The 21,641-nt window shown below is 37.5% G+C and overlaps 1 long non-coding RNA gene across 1 annotated transcript in view; it reads right to left on the bottom strand.

The window, feature by feature from the left end:
* Positions 1-1,229: 1,229 nt before the first annotated feature.
* The window catches only part of LOC141419225 (uncharacterized), a 62,614-nt gene continuing 42,202 nt past the window's right edge, over positions 1,230-21,641 (bottom strand). Inside the window, exons 5-6 of the long non-coding RNA XR_012443925.1 lie at positions 3,409-3,502; positions 1,230-2,200 (exon numbers count right to left, since the gene is read on the bottom strand). This is a non-coding gene — a long non-coding RNA (uncharacterized lncRNA). The remainder of the gene's footprint in view (positions 2,201-3,408; positions 3,503-21,641) is intronic.

A 21,641-nucleotide genomic window follows, 5' to 3' on the forward strand; every position in this document is an offset into this window, starting at 1 on the left:
TAATTGCATAAAAATAAAACAAAGCAAATTATATGATGGGAATTATCGTGTTTTGTGCTTGACTAAGTGTCACAACCCCTTAAAGAATGAACAACAATCATTGTCTAACTCTTCTAAGGAAACAAAACTTGGCAAGGAAGAAGTGGTTACTGATACTTAAAACTGGTGACTGGGTAATGGGAGCATGATGAAACACCAGAGACAGGGAGAGTCATGGGAGTCTGATGGTGACTTCTGGAAGCAGGTGCACCACAGTTTGGAATGGTAGATAATAAGGAGACTGCTTTAGGATTCTCACCTTATGTACCTGTGCATTCCCTGAGTTCATGGTTTCTTGTTTATGGATGATTTTGTAGAGTTGTGCCATATAATACTTTTAGAAAAACATTTTTTAACAAATATGTAGGTAAAAATGACCCAAACATTGTATGCACATATGAATAAAAGAAATAAAAAAACAGAAAACCCAAATATGTAGGTAAGAAGATAGCACAGATACTATACAGATTTTCATATGCCATTCAACTTCCTGTAGTGTTTTTATTTCCCATTTTAATTTTTTTCTGGAGTGCTAGTTAGGCACTCTGCTGTTTGAGCTCCAGCCCTTCCTGTAGTGATTTTAGTTACATAATGATACACATTTATGAAAACACTGCAAGTATCACTGGGTACAAAACTAATAAATATACTATAAATCTTCATATTTTACCAGGTTCAATACTAATGCCATTTTTGTGATTCAGGATGTCATTCGATGCCATACTATATTACTGCCAATTGTATTACTTATAAATTGTTGCCTAACAAGTTACTATTTAGCTTACTCACACACACACACACACACAGACAGAATTACCCTTGGGTTAGAATCCAGATGTAGATGACAGAGAATTCTGAAGTATCAACTGAAGACTCAGCGTTGGAAAGAACCCTTCACATACTTATGTGATTGTTGTTTTAAATCAGTTCCTGCCCAAGTTGAGAGGACTTCACAGGTGGATTATCATACACCTTTAAAGAATTAATAACAGTCTTTCTCTAAGAAAATAAAACAAAATGAAATAATTGAGAAGAGAAAGCTTCCAAATGCATTCTGTTAGGGCAATTTACCTTACTAACGAAATGAGTCAAAGACATTATAACAAGGACAAAAGTCAATATGCCTTATGAAGACAGAGTACATCCCAAAGAAACACTAGGAAAACAATTCAGCAACATGTAAAAAGCAATTAAGCAAGGGGATTTTATTTAAGAAAGCAAGTTTTCTTCAATGTCCAAAACATAATCAATATAATATAACACAATACAATGTATTAATAGAATAAACAACATGTTTACCTATAAGTATGGTGAATAAATATTTGACAAACCAAAAATCCACTGATGCAAAAACACTAAACAGATTAGTCAAAGAAGGGAATTTTACTTAAGAAGGGCATCCATGAAAATTAACATAAAACAAAGGGTGTCTTGGCAGTCTCTGAGATTTTTTAAATGTTAGAATTATGATAAAGATGCCCAATCTTGTTTCATCATTGTTCTGGGTAATGCAGCCTAAGTCAATAGGTGAGAAAAATAAATATAAAATATTCATATTGAAAAAGAAAGTGTGAGCCTGATGCTGGTGGCTAATGCCTGTAATTCTAGCTAATTGGGAGACTGAGATTGGGAAGATCATGATTTGAGGCCAGCTTGGGCAAAGAGTTCTTGAGACCTATCTCCAAAATAACCAGAGCAAAATGGACAGGAGGTGTGGCTCAAGCAGTACAGTACCTACCTAGCAAGTGCAAAGTCCTGAGTTCAAACTCCAGTCCTGTCTCCCCCCCAAAAAATAAGAAAGAAAAATGACTTCTCTGAGAAATATGGTTGCAAGGCTAGTCTTAATGAAATCTGCTAGCTTAGTACATTGTTGGAAGTTCTATAATTCATACTATCAGAGAGTCATGTCTGGTGACTTTATGTGTAGTACTGTAGATCTGTGTCCATGACATCATGCTGATAAAGTCTTGAGTTATCACCATTCTGGTTCTAACTGTGGGCAGTCAGAACTCAGGGATCTTGATTTACTCTTATGAGATGGAGCATTCCTTCTCCAAATTCTCTTCTGGCTCATTTATAATATTTTACTCTGCCTTGTTGTGCCCAGAGTGTAGGGATGAATGACATTCAGTGTATATCATGATACATGAAAAAGTTTTCACTGAAATGAAAAAGAAACAAAGATTGGATAAAACATTTAAATTTGATAGAAAAACCAGTTATAATGAAATGAATGCAATAATTAAACATGTGTTAAAATGTGGAATATAAAGGAAGCTATCATGTCTCAGAGAGAAGTATAATGCTAGGTGCCAGAAGATTTTTTATATTACATGTGCTCAAAACAACAAAGCCTAAATATAAGAAGTGAGAAACTTTTTCAAAGTCAAACTCGAATTCTCATGCAGGTATTAAGGTGGGAGGATCTCAGATTTCATTATCTATGTGGATATAAGAATATACCCATGTTACAAACAGTAAAATCATGGGTGATGACCTTATGGAAGTCCATGTAAGTACAATATGTATTCCCATGACTTTCAGAAGGCTTTGTAGACATGTTTCATGGATACAACCCTGGAGCTGACCAACAGAAAGCTATGGATGTGAAGAGGCAGCTATGTGGGAACTTTCTTCATCTTAAAAGAACATGGACAACAAAAAAATCACATAACATCATAAATTATGTTAAAGTCTCTATATTTTCCCCAATGACTAGAAATAAGACAAAGATGTCCACTCATATCACAACTACTCAACATTCTATGCAGGGGGGTAGCCTATGCATTCATGATAGTAAAATGAACATGAGGTATCTAGATTGGAAACGCAGACTATCTCTGTTTGCAAATGACTTGAGTTTGTAAAGAGAAAATTTTAAGTATTCTAACAAAATTCAAGTATTATTAAAACATAAAAAAGAATTTAAAAACTCCAATTTCAGCAAGGTTGTAATATACAATGTCAATATAAAATAATTATATTTATATACAGTAGCTAGTAACAAACAATCTAAAATAAAACTCAATTGAATTAGCAGAGTGCTTCAAGTGATAGAGTGGCTGCTTAGCAAGGGCAAGGCCCTGAATTCAAACCCCAGTTCTGCCAAACAAAATAAATAAAATAAAACTCAAACAAATGTTTCAATGAAAACAGATTCCTAAAGGAAAAATTGGAAATAAAAATAAAAAATGTGGAAAGCATGTACAGTGAAAGCAATAAAATTTACTGAACAAAATTAATGAAATGCTAAATAAATGGAAACATTTGATGCTCAGTGACTAGACAGTGAATTAGTCTGTTTTCAGTGGCTACAATAAATACTTAAGACTGGGTACATCATAAAGATAAGAAATTTATTTAGCTCACAGTTTTGGAGGCTGAATGTCTACGATCAGACTGTGTCATATGAGAGGGCCATGGTGAGGGTCTAATGGTGGATTGGGTCATAGGGGATGAAATCCTGTAGAAGACATTATATGGTGAGATCCAAGATAATGAGATTCATGCCAGAATTGACCTTTGATGACAACTCATTACTATGGAAACTAACTGGGGTTCCATGAGAACATGAGTCACTTACAAAAGTGGCACTTCTCATGATATGATCATCTTCTTCTAGACCCCAGTACTTAGAGGTCCCGATACCTGTCAAAATCAGCACACTGAAGACCAACCTTCTAGCACATGAATCTTTTGGCAATGTAGTCAACCATTTCTCGTCCAGGTGGACAATAATTAATTATTCATATGGAAATACTATCAAGTGTTTCTTCAGTTTAATTGGAATTCCTTTTCAAAATCCTAGATGGTATCTTTTTGTCCAAATTGACAAACTGATTTTATGATTCATATGAAAATGCAACACATCTACAACATTCAAAATAATCTTGTAAAACAGCAAATTTGGTGTAGTATTTAAAGATTTACTATAATTCAATAATAATCTGTTTTTTGTCATACTGGAATAAGGTTAGACACATGGATGAATGAAATAGGCATAACAGATTTTCACCACTGCCAAGTCAATACATTGCATAAGAATTTTTTCCATCAAATGCTGTTGGGATAATTGAATATCTACAATGCTAACTGGACTCCTTCCTCACATTGTATACATAGTTCACCAAATACTGATCATATGTATAAAAGTAAATGTTGAAAAGACAAAATCCAAAAAGAGGACATAGAACTACATTCCCAAACACATAAAGACACGATAGCAAGACATCTTTGTGGGCCTAAGTTATATAATATTTTCTAGGATAGGATACCAAAAGCACAAGGGACAGAAGAAAATTACATTGAACTGTATCAGAATTAAAGTCTCTTACGATACAAGGTACACCATTAAAGTGAAAAGACACCCAAATAAATGAAGAGAACCTTTGCAAGTCACATAAATAATACGAGTGTCTATCCAGGATATATAAAATAACCTTACAACACAAAAATAAAGGAGCAACAGTCCAATTAAACACAAATTATTTGAATAGATGTTGCTCTGAACTCTTGTGTTCAATCAGCACATATGACACACGCACATGGAAACATGCTACCAGGGAGGAGGGTGCCCTTCTGGTCAAAGATCAGCTTACTCTGTCCCAACTGTCCCACAGTCACCCTTAATTTACCCAGACAGAGCAGCCATTGACTATACATGGCTTCCTTAGAGCCTAGGATGCTGTACTAAAGCTGCACTTTAACCCCTATGCAAAAATTACCCCTACAACACTGTCCCTAAGCATAACACTAACTAAAACCTGAGCCTGCCCCTGAGCCTTGTGATGATCACTGTAACCCTGAAACTGACCCTAATCCAGACCCAGTCTCTAACCTTGATTAGAACCTAACCCTGACCCTATTCTTAATGCTAACCTTAAGACTCATCCTATTCCCTTAAGATTAGTCTTAGTCTGAATCCTAACCTCATTCTCTTGTTCCTATGCACTTGTATGGCTATTTGCATTTGCCTCTGGGTTTGTGAGTGTGTACTTATGCACCTGCATTTGTATGTCTGTGTGTGCTGAGAGTCCCTGCATATGTTTATGTGTACCTATTTGTCCACGTGGAAATGAATGTGTATTTTCAATCAATTTCTGTAATGGTCTCATCACCAAGTTTTTTACTGCTGAGGCAGTAGATGCACTCAGGCCTACCTGAGGATGGTTGAGTAGGACAGGTGTGCTCGTATAACTGTATCCAGATGTGCACATGGTGATGTGAGAGTGAGCTGTCAGTAAGCAAGGGGATCTTTGGGAGGGTCTTGCTCAGGTAAAGGGACCCCAAGAGGTGATCCTAATTCCTAGATAATGACCCAACAGAACATGGAACCCTGGGAGACAGGCAGCCACATTCCAGAGTCAGTTAGAGCCAGTTCAGGCCAGAAACCCTGTAGAGAGCAGGATGTTCTCTTGCTGTCTCCCAACTTCCTCTGCCTCCACAGGAAGCCCACAAGTGCCTTGTCTACCTCAGGAGATTCTGGATCAGGCCTGGCACCAAACCAGGTACCTCTGGCCATTTTTCCAGAAGGACTCTAAGGGGACACAAAGCTGTCAAGGGCAGATGCAAATAGACCAAGCAACTGTTCTGACTGCCCCCCCTTCCACAAGTCTCCATTCCCAATATCATGTATGGTTCTTAAGTCTGAATACTGAGGACAATCCTTTCTGTGCAGTTTTCACTTCACTATATGGCAATGAGTAATTTTTCAGTTTGCTATAGTTTCCACATTTAAACTGTTCCTCCTTGATTCTGCCTCAGGGTGAAACTGAGTCTATTCCTGCCCTGGATGAGATCTGCAGGGTGAGGACCCTCGAGTCTAGCCTGATGGAGCAACTTGTGAACCACCTGGTGCCCGCCCTACAGAGCAGGGGCCCCTTCTTGGTTTCTGCCTTCCTGTGTACCTACTAAAGGTTCTCCACCACCCTGAAGGTGTTGTCTGGGGGCATGGCACAAGCAACAGAGTGATGCCTAGCAAGAATTATATACTGAGTTTAAGCCCCACCTTTTCCCCGACAAAAACAAAAATGACTTGTAGTGGGCCATCGTGCACACTGAGATATCTGGGAAGAAGAGGTCAGGTTCACTAATTGCACAACTGTTTATGAATCAGGTACAATGTGTAGTCACTCAGTATGCAATTCAGGGAAGAGTACAGACAAATTTTCCATCCCTTCCCAGATTTCCATTCCTACCTGGGAATTAACCCATTCGCCTAAAAGTCAGAATATTATATGATGCCTTCCTGGCTTCCTGTAGGTATGGATATTTCCACTTTGATTGTGAGGAGGATGAGCAAATAAAGAAGTGAGTGGACTCCATCCCTGAGGATGTTAGGGGGTTGGCAATGGAGGGAAGATGAGATTTATTGTTTCAATTACAAGGATGAAGCCTGAGGGTTCAACCTACAGGTAGAAAAATACAGAGCTGTGGGTGGAGTCTTGGGTATCAAGACAGCCTAGGGGATCTTGAAGTTCAGAGCCAGCTCCTGTGAAAATCTATACCTACCAACATCCATCCAAGCCAGGCTCTCCCTGCACTATCTTCCATGAGGGCATGTAAAGGAGGTGAGGTGAGCACTCTGATTTTACATGGGCCTCACACATCTCCCAAAAATTCCCAGCTGCACGAGGCTGTATAGCTCGGCATGATCATCCTGGCAAGGTGCCATTTGAGGACTAGGAAGGAGAGGTCAGGATGTGACACTACTAACCAACATGCCCCTAGTACCATATGCTCCTTCCTGGGAACATGGATGGTAAGAACCCTGAGAATTTTTACACGTCCAAAGACCTGGCCATCTTTAACTAGCTGATGGCCTATTTGCTGCTCAACACGCCCTCATGCTCAGAGCTGGCAATCTGTATCCACCTCCTGACCCAGCTGGAGGACCTGGAATCCTGTGAGGTAGAGATCAATAATAGTAAGAAGGCTTTAGGCAAGTGCCTGAGAACATGTGAGTATGTGGATACTGGGTCACCTGGAAGGAGACTCCAAAAAAAATGGTGTCAGGCAAGTAGACACTGGTGGATCCCAGTCTGGGAAGATGTGTTGTTGCTAGGTGAGGGACTGGGACTAATCTGGAAAGTAAGGTCTTCTGTATGGACAGGCTCAGGCAAAGCCACTCATCAAGGGAATCTTGTCTCCTTTTGCAAGTGCAGTGCAACTTAACCTTCTAGAGTTGCCTGCACTAGCAGTGCATCTGTTTCCAGCCATAGACTTGGAGCTTGCATAGAACATTAATCCTGAGCTCAAGCAAAAGCTTCCATCCATAATACCAGCAACTCCAACTACTACAAGTTTCTCTAGAACTATATGGAGGTCGAGAGCCACCACAGCATTCTGTGTCACTTGTGAAGATATTGCAGGTTGTTTCTGGGGCAGAAAGGCCAGAATACCTTAACACTTCTGTGAGTCTCCACCTGGTTTGCACATCTCCACCTGGCTTTGAGCCAGCCGTGGCAAAAACATCTGGCTATTATGGATCTCTAGTTGCCTAAGCCAACATTAGCTAAAATTGAACCACTTTTACATGTAGAGGAAAAACTACCTCTAGGAGATAGAGTCAAGTCAGATGCTAATCTAAGCCTGCCAGAACATCTTTTGGTTGCTACAATGGTAGAGCAAGTTCTACCCCTGCCCTTGGTATCACCTGATGAAATCCACCTAGCATCAGCGCCTGCATCAGAAGTGTACCTCCCCCCCGCCCCAGAAAATATCTGTTTTACTTTTCCTGTTGCATTTTTCACTGTTTATTATGTCAGTTTAATTATCAGTTTTAACAAATTTTCACTGTTTATTTTGAGTTGCATATTTCAGGAGTACCAAATCCACTGACCATGATGTAAAACCATGAGTACTATGTAGCTGCAGACTGAAGACCAAAGCACAGCATGTGGATCCTGTACACATGAGCACAATCCTGAGCACAATCACAGCCCATCATGGAGGAAGTAAGAAGCAGACTTCTGGCTTTACAGTGAATGCCCAAAGAGGCAACACATCCAGGCAAAAGGGAGATACTGACGTGCTGAGTTAGGACATCTGATGGTTAGGGGCATGGGCTCTTTGCTCAGACATACCGTATGTCCTAGAAAGGTGCTCCACTTGAGAATCAAAACTCTCATCTATGAAATCAGGTAAGAATTTCTCCTCCTGGTTTAGGATGAAGACCAATTGCATGCAATGGCATGAGGAGCATCCCATCAACTCTGACACAAAGTTGTGGGCATACACCTATTCTGGTTTGTATAAATATACAATGCAGAATTTGAAGGAGGAGCAGTTAATATTCAAGAAACTTTTTACTCTATGTTAAGGGCATGATTCATTTCTTAAAGATTTGCTAAGGATTGGAGGTAGGCTGTGAAGGATGAATCTGAGCCAAATAAGTTTGTGGGAATGGCTTCTAAGAAATCCTGCTACCACTGATCACCACCACCAAATGGCACCTGTCATGCTGGGCATGTGAAGTGTTGCCTACCCAGTGAGAAATGACCCAATGGGAGGAGTGTTATCTCAGGATTACTGGGTAACTCCGTTTGATTTCTGAGGAAAAAATCAAAGCTAGGATGCCTTTCATCCTAGCTACTTGGTAGATGGAGAAAGCAGGATCACTGTTCAAGGTCAACTCTGGTGAAAAGCATAAAACACTATCTGAAAAATAACTAAAGCAAAAAAGGCTGAGGACAGCTAAAGTGATAGAAAGCCTGCCTATGAAGCGTGAGTTCAAGCCCCTGTACCATCAAAACATAAAAAAGAAAAGTGAAATTAAAGACATCCATACACAAAAGTGAAAGCAAAATCTATATTCTCATGCCTTGGATCACCTAACACTATGTACAGAAAATCTTGACAGATCTGTAAAATACCATTAGTGTTAGTAAAGAAACTCATCAAAATTATATGCAATATATTGAAACAAAAAAGTGCAGTGGCCCACAGAGCCCATGAAAACAGTGAAATTATGACTGTTGATTCACTGTGGAACAAATGAATAGCCAGAAGAGGACACACATGGGAAAAGATAAGTAGCACAGGGATAAAGTTTACATGTCCTCTCTTGGCAGCACCCTTCCTTCATCTCCCTGTGTTCAGTAATATTGAAGTTTTACAAACCCTGTCCCTTCGGATGTCTCTACAGTTTCTTAATGGATTAATCATTGACTAAGTCATTAATCGGTAGTGATCACATCAATGTCCTGACCCTATGCACACTGCATATGTCTGGACAGGCCTCAAAACTTCTACTATTTGATCACATGATGTTTTTCTCTGCAACCAAGCATCAGGGCCATTGAGGGCCCTAAACCATCAGTCACCTCACTAGCTTACAAACAAACTAGTCCCTTAGACAGTCTCAAGGCTCAAAAGATAATTGCTAGAAAGGGAAAATAGAGATCAAATATTTATTTAGGATTATGTCATAATAGCACACAAAATGGAAGAAAAAAATTCATATTAAATATCTGAAAAGAGTCTATTATCTGAAATATACAAACAATATTTATGTCACAAGGACAAAATATAAATAAACCAATTAACAATTAACAAAGGAATATACACTTTGTCAACAAACATAAAAAGTATGCTTATCATCAAAATCACCTTCACTGCTACTAGAATAGTTACAGTCAAAATGATTAAAACTAGCTGGACACTGATTTTCTATGACTGTAATCCTGTCTACTTGGGAGGTTGAGATTGGAAGGGTCTCAATTTGAGGCCAGTCCAGGGATATAGTTCATGAGACCACCATCTCCAAAATAACCAGAGGAAAATGGACTGTGGTGTGGCTCAAACAGTAGAGGGCCTGCTTTGTAAGTACAAAGTCCTGAGTTCAAAATCCCAGTCCAACAAAGAAAATGATTAAAACAAGTGTTAGCTGGGCAACAGTGGCTCATTCCTATAATCCTAGCTACTCAGTAGGCAGAAATCAGGAGTATATGGTTTGAAGCCAGCCCAAGCAGTAGCTTAAGAGGCCTTACAAAGAATATACCGAACACCAAAATAGGCTGATGGAGTGGCTCAGAAGGTAGAGTGCCTGTTTAGCAAGCATGAATCACTGAGTCAAACCCCAGTACCACCAAAAACAACAACAAAAAGGATGCACATGATTTGGAACTCCTAATCATTGCTGCGACAGTATAAAATGGTGCAGCCTATGTGTAGAGTACTTTGGTGCTGTCACAAGGAGTTAAAATCAATTACCATACACTCATCAATTAAGCTTATATCCAAAGAAATGAAAAAGGGTGTCCAACCTGAAAGGAAGGTAATAAAAATGTGAGGCAGTCTCAGGAAAAGAAAATTAGATCCAAATCCTCTTTTGCCAAGCCTAAGCTTCTGGCTACTGGCTTTCCCCACCTCCAACTTTTTGCATTAGCAACAGGTGACACCAGCTATTATGGTTCATTGGAAACACAGATGATTATGGACATATAACCATGATAGCTGGCATGGACACAGAAATTAAAATAATCCCAGGGAATAAGTGGGGATGCTGGAAAGACCCTGAGAGGTCAAATAACTTGTCCAGGTTCACCCCTGGTAAGGATGGGCTCTGTCTGAAACTAGTTCTGCCTCCTTGAAGCTAAGGCACTGGTGATTATGCTATAAAGAGAGGATCATATTTTCTCAATCCTGGCTCTAGTATTATTTTTTACTATTCATTTCATAATATATGTAAAAACATGCACATGTAATGTATATATATCAACAAACATATATAATGAAACAAATTATCAATTGTTACAGTTTCTCAAAATATTTGTTAAATTTAGAAAACAAAGTTTATATACTAGGACAACCAATAATATAAGTAAAACAAAGATTCATGTTTGATATGCTAAGAGAGAAAATAGAATCACATAAAATGCTCAAACCTCAACAAGCAGAAAACAAGGGGAAGATACAATAGAACAAAGAAAAAAGACAGTCACACATACCTGTAATCCCAGCACTATGGAGGCAGATATCAGAAGGACTGAGGTTCAATGGTAGTCAGAATGAAAAGTTAGTGAGATTCCACTTCAAAATATAAACTGGGAATGGTGCTTTATATCTAAAATACAGCTATGTCAGAGTAGTAGTTTAGGGGATCATGGTCCATGGTTAGACCTGGGTTAAAAAGTGAGACCCTATCTGAAAAATAACTAAAGCAAAAAGGGGTGAGAGCAGGAGTCAGGTGGTAGAACACTTGTCTTGCAAGTACTGCCAAAAAACGTAGAAAAAAGTAACAAATATGGTAGATATTAATAGATTTATGCCAATCATTGATTTGACGTGAATGGTCTGAATGAACAAACTAAAAGGAAAAAAGTATTTGGAATGAATAAGAAGACTTATGTACATGTGGTCTGTAAGAAACATTTTAAATATGAAGATACATTTAAATAAAAAGTAAGAGAAAGTAACAAAAATATGCCATGAGAATAATAATGACAGAAATCAAGAATTGTGGCATTTAGTTCATAAGGAACAGTCATGAAATCAATGAGGGTTATGAAGAATGAAGAAGAGTATGAAGAATGAAGAAGAGTATGGCATAAAATAAAGGGGACAATCCTCCAATAACATATAAAAAGCCAAGTGTATGCACTAACCAATAGCATCAAACTATGTGAGACAAAAATGATCAAACTGCATTGACAGACATATGAGTCTACTGCTACCATTGTATTTACGAACACCCTGTAACAGAAACGACAGACGGGGGAGGGAGAAAACTACTAAGAACATAGTTTGCCTAAACATAAGGACCAATCAAGTACATATATTGTGCAAGCTGTTTTAGTAATTAATGGACAAATTACACATTCTTTGACCAGTCCACTGGACCACTCACCAAGATAGACTGCATCAAAGACATAAACACACTTTAGCACACTTATGAGAATGAAAATCATGCCATGTTTTCTCTCAGAACACAATGGTATTAAAGTGGAAATCAATAACCAAGAGTAAGTGGAAATTCCCAAAATATGTCGTAATTTAATAATGTACCTTTAAATATGTATCCATGACTCATGAAGAAAGATCAAGAGAAACTTTGAAATACTTTGAAAATTCAACTTAAAACACAACTTATCAAAATTTTTGTAAAACCAGCAAAGCAGAACTTAATTGGAAATGTAGAACATTGAATCCATAATGTAGAAATCATAAAACATCTAAAGTCTATTACTTAATTTTTCACCTTTTAATTAAAAAAATGAAGGCAAACTGAATTAAAGTAAGTGGAAATAAATGTAGTATTGTTAAGGAGAATAATACAAGGGAAAAGTTAGAACAACTACAAATTACAAGTGAGTATCAATAGCTTAGTAGCTCTCGGGCATTGAAGTCTACCAATTAACCAAAGAAACACACACCCAAAAGAATCCCATTGCTTAAGGACATGCAATGATGATGACCAGGTGAAATGAGCAGATTTTTCTCCATTTTTTAACCACACAAAATAATGGGCTTCTCTGTCTTTGGCAGGAGGGAAAATAGGTCTTTTCTGGGGGTTAGTAGTAGTGGGAGGTAGGTGGACACAAGGAAAGGGGGAATGAGAGAGTGAATATGGTGGATGTATTTTGTGTCCATATATGAAAATAGAAGGTTGAAATTGTTCTAAGAAGGAGGAAGGGAGGGAAAGGGAAAACAATGGAGGGGACAGATCTAAGTAAGATATATTGTAAGCACATATGCAAATATTACAATATATTCCCCTATACAACTATTATATGCTAACAAAATTAAAAAATAGGTTTATGACATTTTCATACATGTATAAATGAATATCCATCATGTCCACCCATAATTAGCCACTCCTGTCCCCCTTCCACCTCATACGGGCCTTCTTCCTCTCCCCAAATCATGTCCCTTCTGCTTCTATGAAAATGAAGAGATATTAATCTCAGAAATGATAAAAAAGGCATAACAATGTGTTGAAATTTCAATTGTTTATGGTTAACAGACACTTCGCCTATGAATAATTCATAAAATGAGAAGTAAAGTAACTATTGCTATGTGCATAATGTAAAAGTTTAGAAACAATGAAGACCAAACATATATTATGACAGAGACACACAAGAAAATCATGTGGACTGAGTTAGTTATTATAGTTAGAATACATAAGAGTTCATGTAGGCACAGATGTTGGCCATGTCCAAGGAGAAACATCTCCTAGACACCTACCAAGTCTTGTGCACAATCCATTGCCTGAGCTTGCCCTGTACCCCTCAATTCTGCTGTTTCTCTGGGATCCCTTCTCCTGGGCAGCTGGAAACATTACTGTAGGCACGACGCAAAAGTTTTCCACTCATCTCCTTCTTCACTTCAGAAACACCCAGTGGTCACGAGAACAGACCCTGAAGAGGAACTCCTGGTGCTAATTGAACTCTCTTTGACTTGTTTGTTTTTTGAAACTGGGTCTGTTGGCTCAAACTCATGGTCCCCTCTACCTCAGAGTACTAGGATTAGAGGTATGCACCACCAGGCTTGCTGTGAACTCTCTTAATAACAAGCTGTATGTACACAGAAATAGAGAGAGAAAACCAATGAAGGAAAAAGTGATCTCAAAAACTAATACATGTATACAGAAGGAAACCATTTTAAAGAACACAAGTGGAGAAAAGACTGATTTTCAATTAATAGTCCAGGATGTTTAATAGCCATCTGGGGGAATTATATATAACTTTAAAAACATATAACACAAAATCAAGCCAAGTAGATTACAGACCTAACTATCAGGATAATTTACTTCAGTATATATAATGTAGATTAGGAAAATAATTTCTTGACAAATGGCTGTAATCTGGTCTACTCAAGACACAGAGATCAAGAGGATCACAGTTCAAAGCCACCACATGCAAATAGTTAATGAGAACCTATCTCAAAACAAAACAAAACAAAATCCATCACTAAAAAGGGGCTGATGGCTCAAGGTGTAGGCCCTAAATTCATCCCAAGTACTGCCAAAAAACCCCGGATAGAGTAAGAAATCTTAAACTAGACCTAGAAATTGTTTATTGTATTGGAGAAAAGTTATCCACACACAGTTGATATGAGCAAGACTACAGAGACAGACTGGAGGGGGCTCTTCATTCTTCTTTTCCTTTCTTGCAGGACTTTATCGCAGATTCAGAACTGGACCAGGGGAGTGGCAACAGTGCCTTTCTCTTGACATGTGGTATGGACTCAATGAACTAGTAAGATGTAAAACTCGTAGACTAAAGCTTATTGTCAAACAACTTTTCACCAAAAACTTTAGGTAGGTAACCAAATTAGATGCAGAAAAACCACTAAGTATTTGGGAAAATTAAAAAATAGGTGTATCAATTATAAAATATATCTCCTTTATGTCACGTTGAAATATTGAAACAATTGGAAAATTATGTCAAAACTGTATAAACTCAGTGCTGGTGGCTCATGACTATAATCCAGGCCACTCAGGAGGCAGAAATCAGGAGGATTGCAGTTTAAAGTCAGTCCTGGCAAATAGGTCCCTGAGACCCTATCTCAAAAAAAAAAAGTCACAAAAAAAGACTGGTGGACTGGCTCAAGGGATAATCCTGAGTTCAAACTCATTACATCACCAGAAACAAAGGAAGGTTTATAGAACAAATTCTGGTCTATGATGATGTTAATCACATTATGGTTGCCTCTGGTCAGGAATGATTTCACAGTACTAATTTATAATTCATCTCTTTGAAAGATCTGAAAAATTTCCCTGTAAGTTCCATGGGCTACTATTTTTTCTCTGTTTCTGTCCCTTTCTTTGTAAAAACATGAGGACTCATCTGCTGTGTTATTTAGAAAACATGAAATATAGTTTCATATGTTAACAAACCATTCCTAGTCATGGTCTTGGAGGTGCCTAGCAGAGAGCTGTGAGTAGGAACAGGAAGCTGTGGGGTGAGTGTACAATCATTCCTGCTGTGGAATTCTTTGTTTGTGCATCAACTGTACAAATATAATTCAGCCTTTTTCATCTCTAGATCACTGTATGCAGGGTTAGGATGTCTTGTGATTTACTGTCCTTTTGTTTTCTACCAGGCTTTCTACATCTGTACACAACACCCATGTATCATCAACTTACCTTCACCTTTCAAGTAACTGGGGTTTAGAGGTTCATTTTCAAGTCTATTAAAGCAAGGACTGCCCTTATCCTCATAATTCTTTTGTTAATTTTATCATCTGGACTATGGCATCTCTTCTCGGGGTGTGGAGTTTGGCAATGGGTAACACAATTCTTTGAGAGTGTGAAATGGAAAACATGACTCTAAAGAATTATTGATGGTGTTTGTAGAAAGAAAAGTACTCAATCATGTCAATATTTTAGTTATGGCAAAGTGAGCCAACATGTCAACTGATGTTCCACATGTTTAGGAAAATGTTCTTATTTCACAATTTTTTAAGCTGGGTGCCAGTGGCTCACACCTGTATTCTTAGCTACTCAGGAGGCAGAGATCAGGAGGATCGACGTTTGAAGCCAGCCTGGGCAAATAATTCACGAGGCCCTGTCTTGAAAAACCCTTCACAAAAATAGGGCTGGTGGAGTGGCTGAAAGTGAAGGCCTTGAATTCAAGACCCAGGACCACAGAATAAATAATACAATTAAAATGGTTTTCTTGAAAGCTTGAAGGTATGACTGTTAATTTGAAGCTTGAAAAAGGAAAACCTATGTGACGAAAATAATTTCCAACATGCAGAAACAATATTTATGTTGCCTATGCCTGATTTTAATCTTCACTGCTTTTATAATTATTTTTTAAATTTTCATTTTAATTTACCTGTAATAATTTTCTCACATATGAGATACAGTATCATAATACAATACAAGCATATAATATGCGGTCAAAAAGCATTACCATCATCTCAATTATGGCAATTTCTATGTACTGTGTCTTTCTTGGCTACTAATGAACAGAAGTCATGTTTTCCAAAAGATTTTTGGTAGGATCCTTCAGATACAGCCATGGACACCTACAGAGAATGAGGCTTTCTGAGATACATGTGGCACAGACACCTGTCTATCAAGAAGTTACTACTGACACTGAAACTGATGATGGGGTAATGGGAAAATGATGAGGAAGAGATTTCCTGGAGCTTGGTGATGTCTTCCTAAAGCAGGTGCTCCTGGGTAATAAGGAGGGTATTTTGATCTTCACACCCTACATGTTTATATATTACCTTATCCTATGGTTTTTTCTTTACATATGATTTGAGTAGTGTTTTGGTGACCAAATCAAAAGTTTGGAAAAATATTTTGAAAAAAATTCAGATTTACTTAAGGTATCACAGAAAATATATGAATTTTCATATATCCTTCACCTTCCTATGTGGCTTTTAATTAAGATATTATTTATGTGTTATTGATAAAATTAGTACATGAACTAAAAACATTTTTCATATTTTACCAGTTTTGCTACTAATACCATTTGCTCTGTTCCAGGATCTAATTCACTGTGAATTGCATTTCTTATTGATTGCGTCTTAAGTTAACATTTAGCTTAATGGTTCAACACTCCACCACCCCCAACACACACACACCCCTCACAGTTTCACTGTGTTAGCAATCCAGTTGTATATGACAGAAAATCCTGATGTTTCAATTGAAATCTCAGCTTGGGAAGGATTCCCTTGCAAACTTAATTTATGTGATTGTTGTTAGGAGTCAGTTCCTCCCACTTGTTGTTCCCAGTCTGAAATTTTCAAGATACGGTTTTTTAAATCCAAGATCTAATGTGCATTTATTCTTTTATTTAGTGGGACTAGGTTTAGAAATCAGGGCTTCATGCTTACAAAGCAGGTGCTCCCCACTTGAGCTGCACCTCCAGTCCATTTTCCTTTGGTTCTTTTGGAAATGTGGTTTAAAAACTATTTTCCTGGCCCAGTCTCCCAATCTCAGTTTCCCAAGTAGTGAGAATTATAGGCATGAGCTACAGGTACTCCACTATGTATTTATTCCTAACTCATCTAACATATTAGTATAAAGGTTTCATACTAAATACATGATACTCAATAAGCCAAAATAACACAAAAGGAAGAATTTACATAAAGTTTTAGTAGTATTATTGAAAAGCAAATGTGCAAATTTTATCATTGAAATAATATCAATTGTGTTTCTTAAGGAATTTCAAATAAACCTAGAAGTAGGTGTGAAAAAGATCTACTTTTTATGTCTTTAGCAAGTTTCCCTGTAGTAAAATTTTCAGAAAATACTTTGACATTAATATTTTCTTTAATAAGTTTCTTATAACATATTTAAAAAATATTCATCTCCACATTTAAAATAGAAATTTCACTAACCCATTAATAACTCCAGTGTTGCTAATTGATAGATGAAAGAGAAAAGAATGGGACAGGAACAGAAATGTTGCCATTTTATCATGTGTACCTGTGAAATCAAATTAGGAATTTTGATATCTGTGAGGTGTCCTCTCTTACGTATGGAACTCTTAACTGTGGTGTGTTAGTCAGTTTTCCATTACTTTCACAGATACCTGAGTAAATGGGCTGAAGAACAGAAAATGTTTACTTTAGCTCACTCACTGGATTGGAAGTTTATGTCCATTATTAATTGGCTGCATTGTGTTTAAGCCTATGGCAGTATATCATGGCAGGAGTGTGTGGCAGAGGAATCTGATAATCTCATGGCATCACGGAAGCAAAGAATAGAAGAGGAAGGGGCTGGGGTCTAATTTCCTTTGAGGTGTATCTCTCAATGACCTAAAATCTCCCATTATGTACCACTTATTAGAGATTTGTACCACCTCCCTGACAATAGGGTAAACTGGGTATTAACCCTTACACACATAGGTCTTTGAGGGACATTATTGATATAAACTATAGCATGTGAACTCATTGATCATTAGCCAATTTGAGCTGGATGATTTCTTGTCAACATCTACATGTAGCCCTTTTATGACATGTAACTCTCTTGTGTGTTTGTGTATATGTGTGTGTGAAGGGTTTGTTGGCAGACAAAATTCATAATACATGCCACACATTATATAACATATGCATTGGGATGAAGGGGAAAAGGTGATTTCACACAATAATTTAGCTACTAAATGAACTCTAGCTAAAATGCAATGAATTTTTTCAACAACTCTGAAGAACATTATTGGTATTTTGATGAATCAGCATTGAATATGCAGACCATTTTGAAAATATGGATTGTTTAGGAACATTAAATCTTAAATCTTCTGAGTGTAATGGCCTTGTCTTCTGCCTTTCTCTTTTCCTTGCTCATATGCTATGTTCCATTGCTTTCATCAGTCTCAGGGTCTCCTTGAGGCCCTGCACCCTGCATTCAATTTATAATTAGTGACTGAGGGATACTCCTGGGGAAAGTCACCAGATGCTCAATATAGAAAATGACTTTACTGAAGAGGAGGAATCCCAGAAAAAAGGCACCAATTGTGTGCAGAGAAGTGAAATGTTGTGGTTAGCACTGGAACACTTTAAAGATGATACAAACAGTAGATGTGCTTCTCTGTGTCCAGTTGTTAATATTAAGCAGTAGACATGTGAAGGTCATATTGGACAAAATATAAAAAGAGAGACAGTACAGAATTTAGCAACTCATACTGTCTTGGCAGAGAGGAAATGTCAAAAGATTAAGCAAAGGGCATTTCTTCTGGACAATAACTGTATTTCTGTAATGGTACATACCTGATACTGTTTTGCAATTATTACAGACTTCTCTAAAAAAATGTTTTGATTTTTAGAATTTAGGATTCAGAATGAATCCATATTGGCTTACATTTTGTAAATATTGGATTTCCCATTTTTAAAATTTTCAAATGCTTAGCTCTAGAATTAACATAAATATGAATAAATTAAAAAATATGTATTACTTCATGATTTGGGATCCCAGGTAAAAATGTAGAAAAAATGGTATAACTGTATAACAAATGTATTAAACAACCCACTGAAGGTTGCAGGTTAAAAGTGGATAACCTAAAATCTTAAAAAATAAATGAAGAGGTAACTCTAAAGTTGAAAATATTTGTAAATAAGCATTGTACTTAGTTAAAGTTATTTTACATGGGGTATGCACCAAGAATTCTAATATCTATTTACACAATTAGATAGGCAGCAATCAAATAAATGAAGTAAATTTTTTCACTTGTGGAATGGGATATTACATACAGTAAATGAAAATGGCTAGATGGGTTTGCTTTTCTGGTGTATTAGTAGTTCACTTTAGAATTTTATCCTATTCTTCCTGTCTCACTCACAGGTGTAAACCCATAGCAAAGAGAAGAAAGGAATTAGATGAAGCGGATTACAAATGCACAAGGCAGGGAAGGGAGTGGAGAGTCAGTAGGGAGAGCTATATCATTGGAAGAGGGCACCAGGACCAACCATACATGAATAAAATGGAAATATAAGATAGGACATTGGTGGTTCATGCTGGTAATCCCAGATACTTAGGAGGCTTAGAACAGGAGGATCACAATTTGGGGCCAGACTGGTCAAATATGGAGGCTCCCTCTCCAAAATACCCAAAGCAAAATGGGCTGTAGGTGTGGCTGAAATGATAGTGTGCCTGATTTGCAAGCATGTAGCCCTGAGATCAAATCCTAGGCCCTCCAAAAAAAAGAGAATGGAAGGGAATTCAAGTCCCAAAAATGTGACAACAAGCTGGGTGTAGGTGGCTTATGCCTGTAATCATAGTGGCTCAGGAGGCAGAGCTCAGGAAGATCTCAGTTCAAAGCCACCCCAAGTCATATAATTCTGGGAACCCTATCTCAAAAAAAAAGATCACAAAAAAGGGTTGGCAGAATTGCTCAAGCATTAAGAGTGCATGCCTTGCAGGCACAAGTCCCTAAGATCAACTCCACTGCCATCACAAAAAAAAAATTCCAACAACAAATAAGATGATCTAATGAAATTGAAACACTTCTAGAGGGACAAAAACACCAATTAAATGGATTACAAAAGAACGAAAAATCTGAATGTAATAATAAGAATTTAAGATTAAATAAATAAAAAACTTACCAATGAAGTAGTTCCTATCAGAGATGATTGTACAAATCTCTCCCTATGTTAAAGAATAGTTCACATATTCTTAAGTAAAATATAAAAAGTAAACATAAGAGAACAGTTTATAACTGACAATATCAGTGTACCCTGATCTCAAAAGTAGGTGAAAGTAAACTATCTCTATTTACAAATGACATGGCAGTGTGTGTAGAAAACACTAAGAAAACCACAAAATACTATTAGATCTTAACATGAGTTTAGGAAGGTTGAACTACAGGCTATGGTTTGGATTTGAGATGTCCCTTCAAAAGGCTTCTATTTTGAAGGAGTTATTCACAGTAAAGCAGCATACAGAGCTGGGGCTTTTGGGTAGTGATTCAATCATGAAGACTCTGATTTCATCCTTGAAATGATCTCTTGAAGTATTTATAATATGGTGGCATTAGTGGTAGATGGTTGAAAGTAGGAGCTGGGAGCTTCTTTGAGGAAAGGGTCACTGGGCAGTATGCACTTGAAAGATATACCTTGCTAAGAGAAAGTATAGACAAGCGGGACTTCATAAAACTAAAAAGCTTCTGCACAACAAAAGAAATGGTCTCTAAACTGAAGAGACCACCCACAGAGTGGGAGAAAATATTTGCCAGCTACACATCAGGCAAAGGATTGATAACCAGAATATACAGGGAACTCAAAAAACTAAACTCTCCCAAAATTAATGAACCAATAAAGAAATGGGCAACTGAACTACACAGAACTTTCTCAAGAGAAGAAATTCAAATGGCCAAAAAACACATGCAAAAATGCTCACCATGTCTAGCCATAAAGGAAATGCAAATCAAAACCACACTAAGATTCCACCTCACCCCTGTTAGAATAGCCACCATCAAAAACACCACCACCAACAGGTGTTGGTGAGGATGTGGGGAAAAACGAACCCTTGTACACTGCTCATGGGAATGCAAACTAGTGCAACCACTCTAAAAAAATGTGGAGGTTTCTTAAAAATCTAAACATAGATCTGCCATATGATCCAGCAATCCCACTCCTGGGGATATACCCAAAGGAATGTGACACAGTTTACTCCAGAGGCACCTGCACAGCCATGTTTATTACAGCACTATTCACAATATCCAAGTTATGGAAACAGCCAAGGTGCCCCAATAGTGATGAATGGATTAAGAAAATGTGGTATTTATACACAATGGAATTCTACTCAGCCATGAAGAAGAATAAAATCTTATTCACAAGTAAATGGATGGAACTGGAGAACATCATTCTGAGGGAGGTTAGCCAGGCTCAGAAGACCAATAATTGTACATTCTCCCTCATATTTAAACTTTAGATCAATGGCAAATACAGCAATGTGATTGGACTTTGATCACATGATAAGGCAAGAGCACACAAGGGAGGTATGAGGATAGGTAGGAAACCCAAAAACATGATAGTAATTGATGTCCTCAATGCAAAAGAACTATTGCAGAAACTTTAAAGCAACAGAGGCCAACAGGAGATCAGGAACTAGAGAAAAGGTCAGTTTGAGAAGAATCAACTTAAAATGTAACACATTTGTACATGGAAGCAATGCTAGGAATCTCCTTGTATAGCTATTCTTATCT

This window comes from Castor canadensis, chromosome 19, assembly GCF_047511655.1.
Source record: "Castor canadensis chromosome 19, mCasCan1.hap1v2, whole genome shotgun sequence".
Classification (NCBI taxonomy): Eukaryota; Metazoa; Chordata; class Mammalia; order Rodentia; family Castoridae; genus Castor; species Castor canadensis.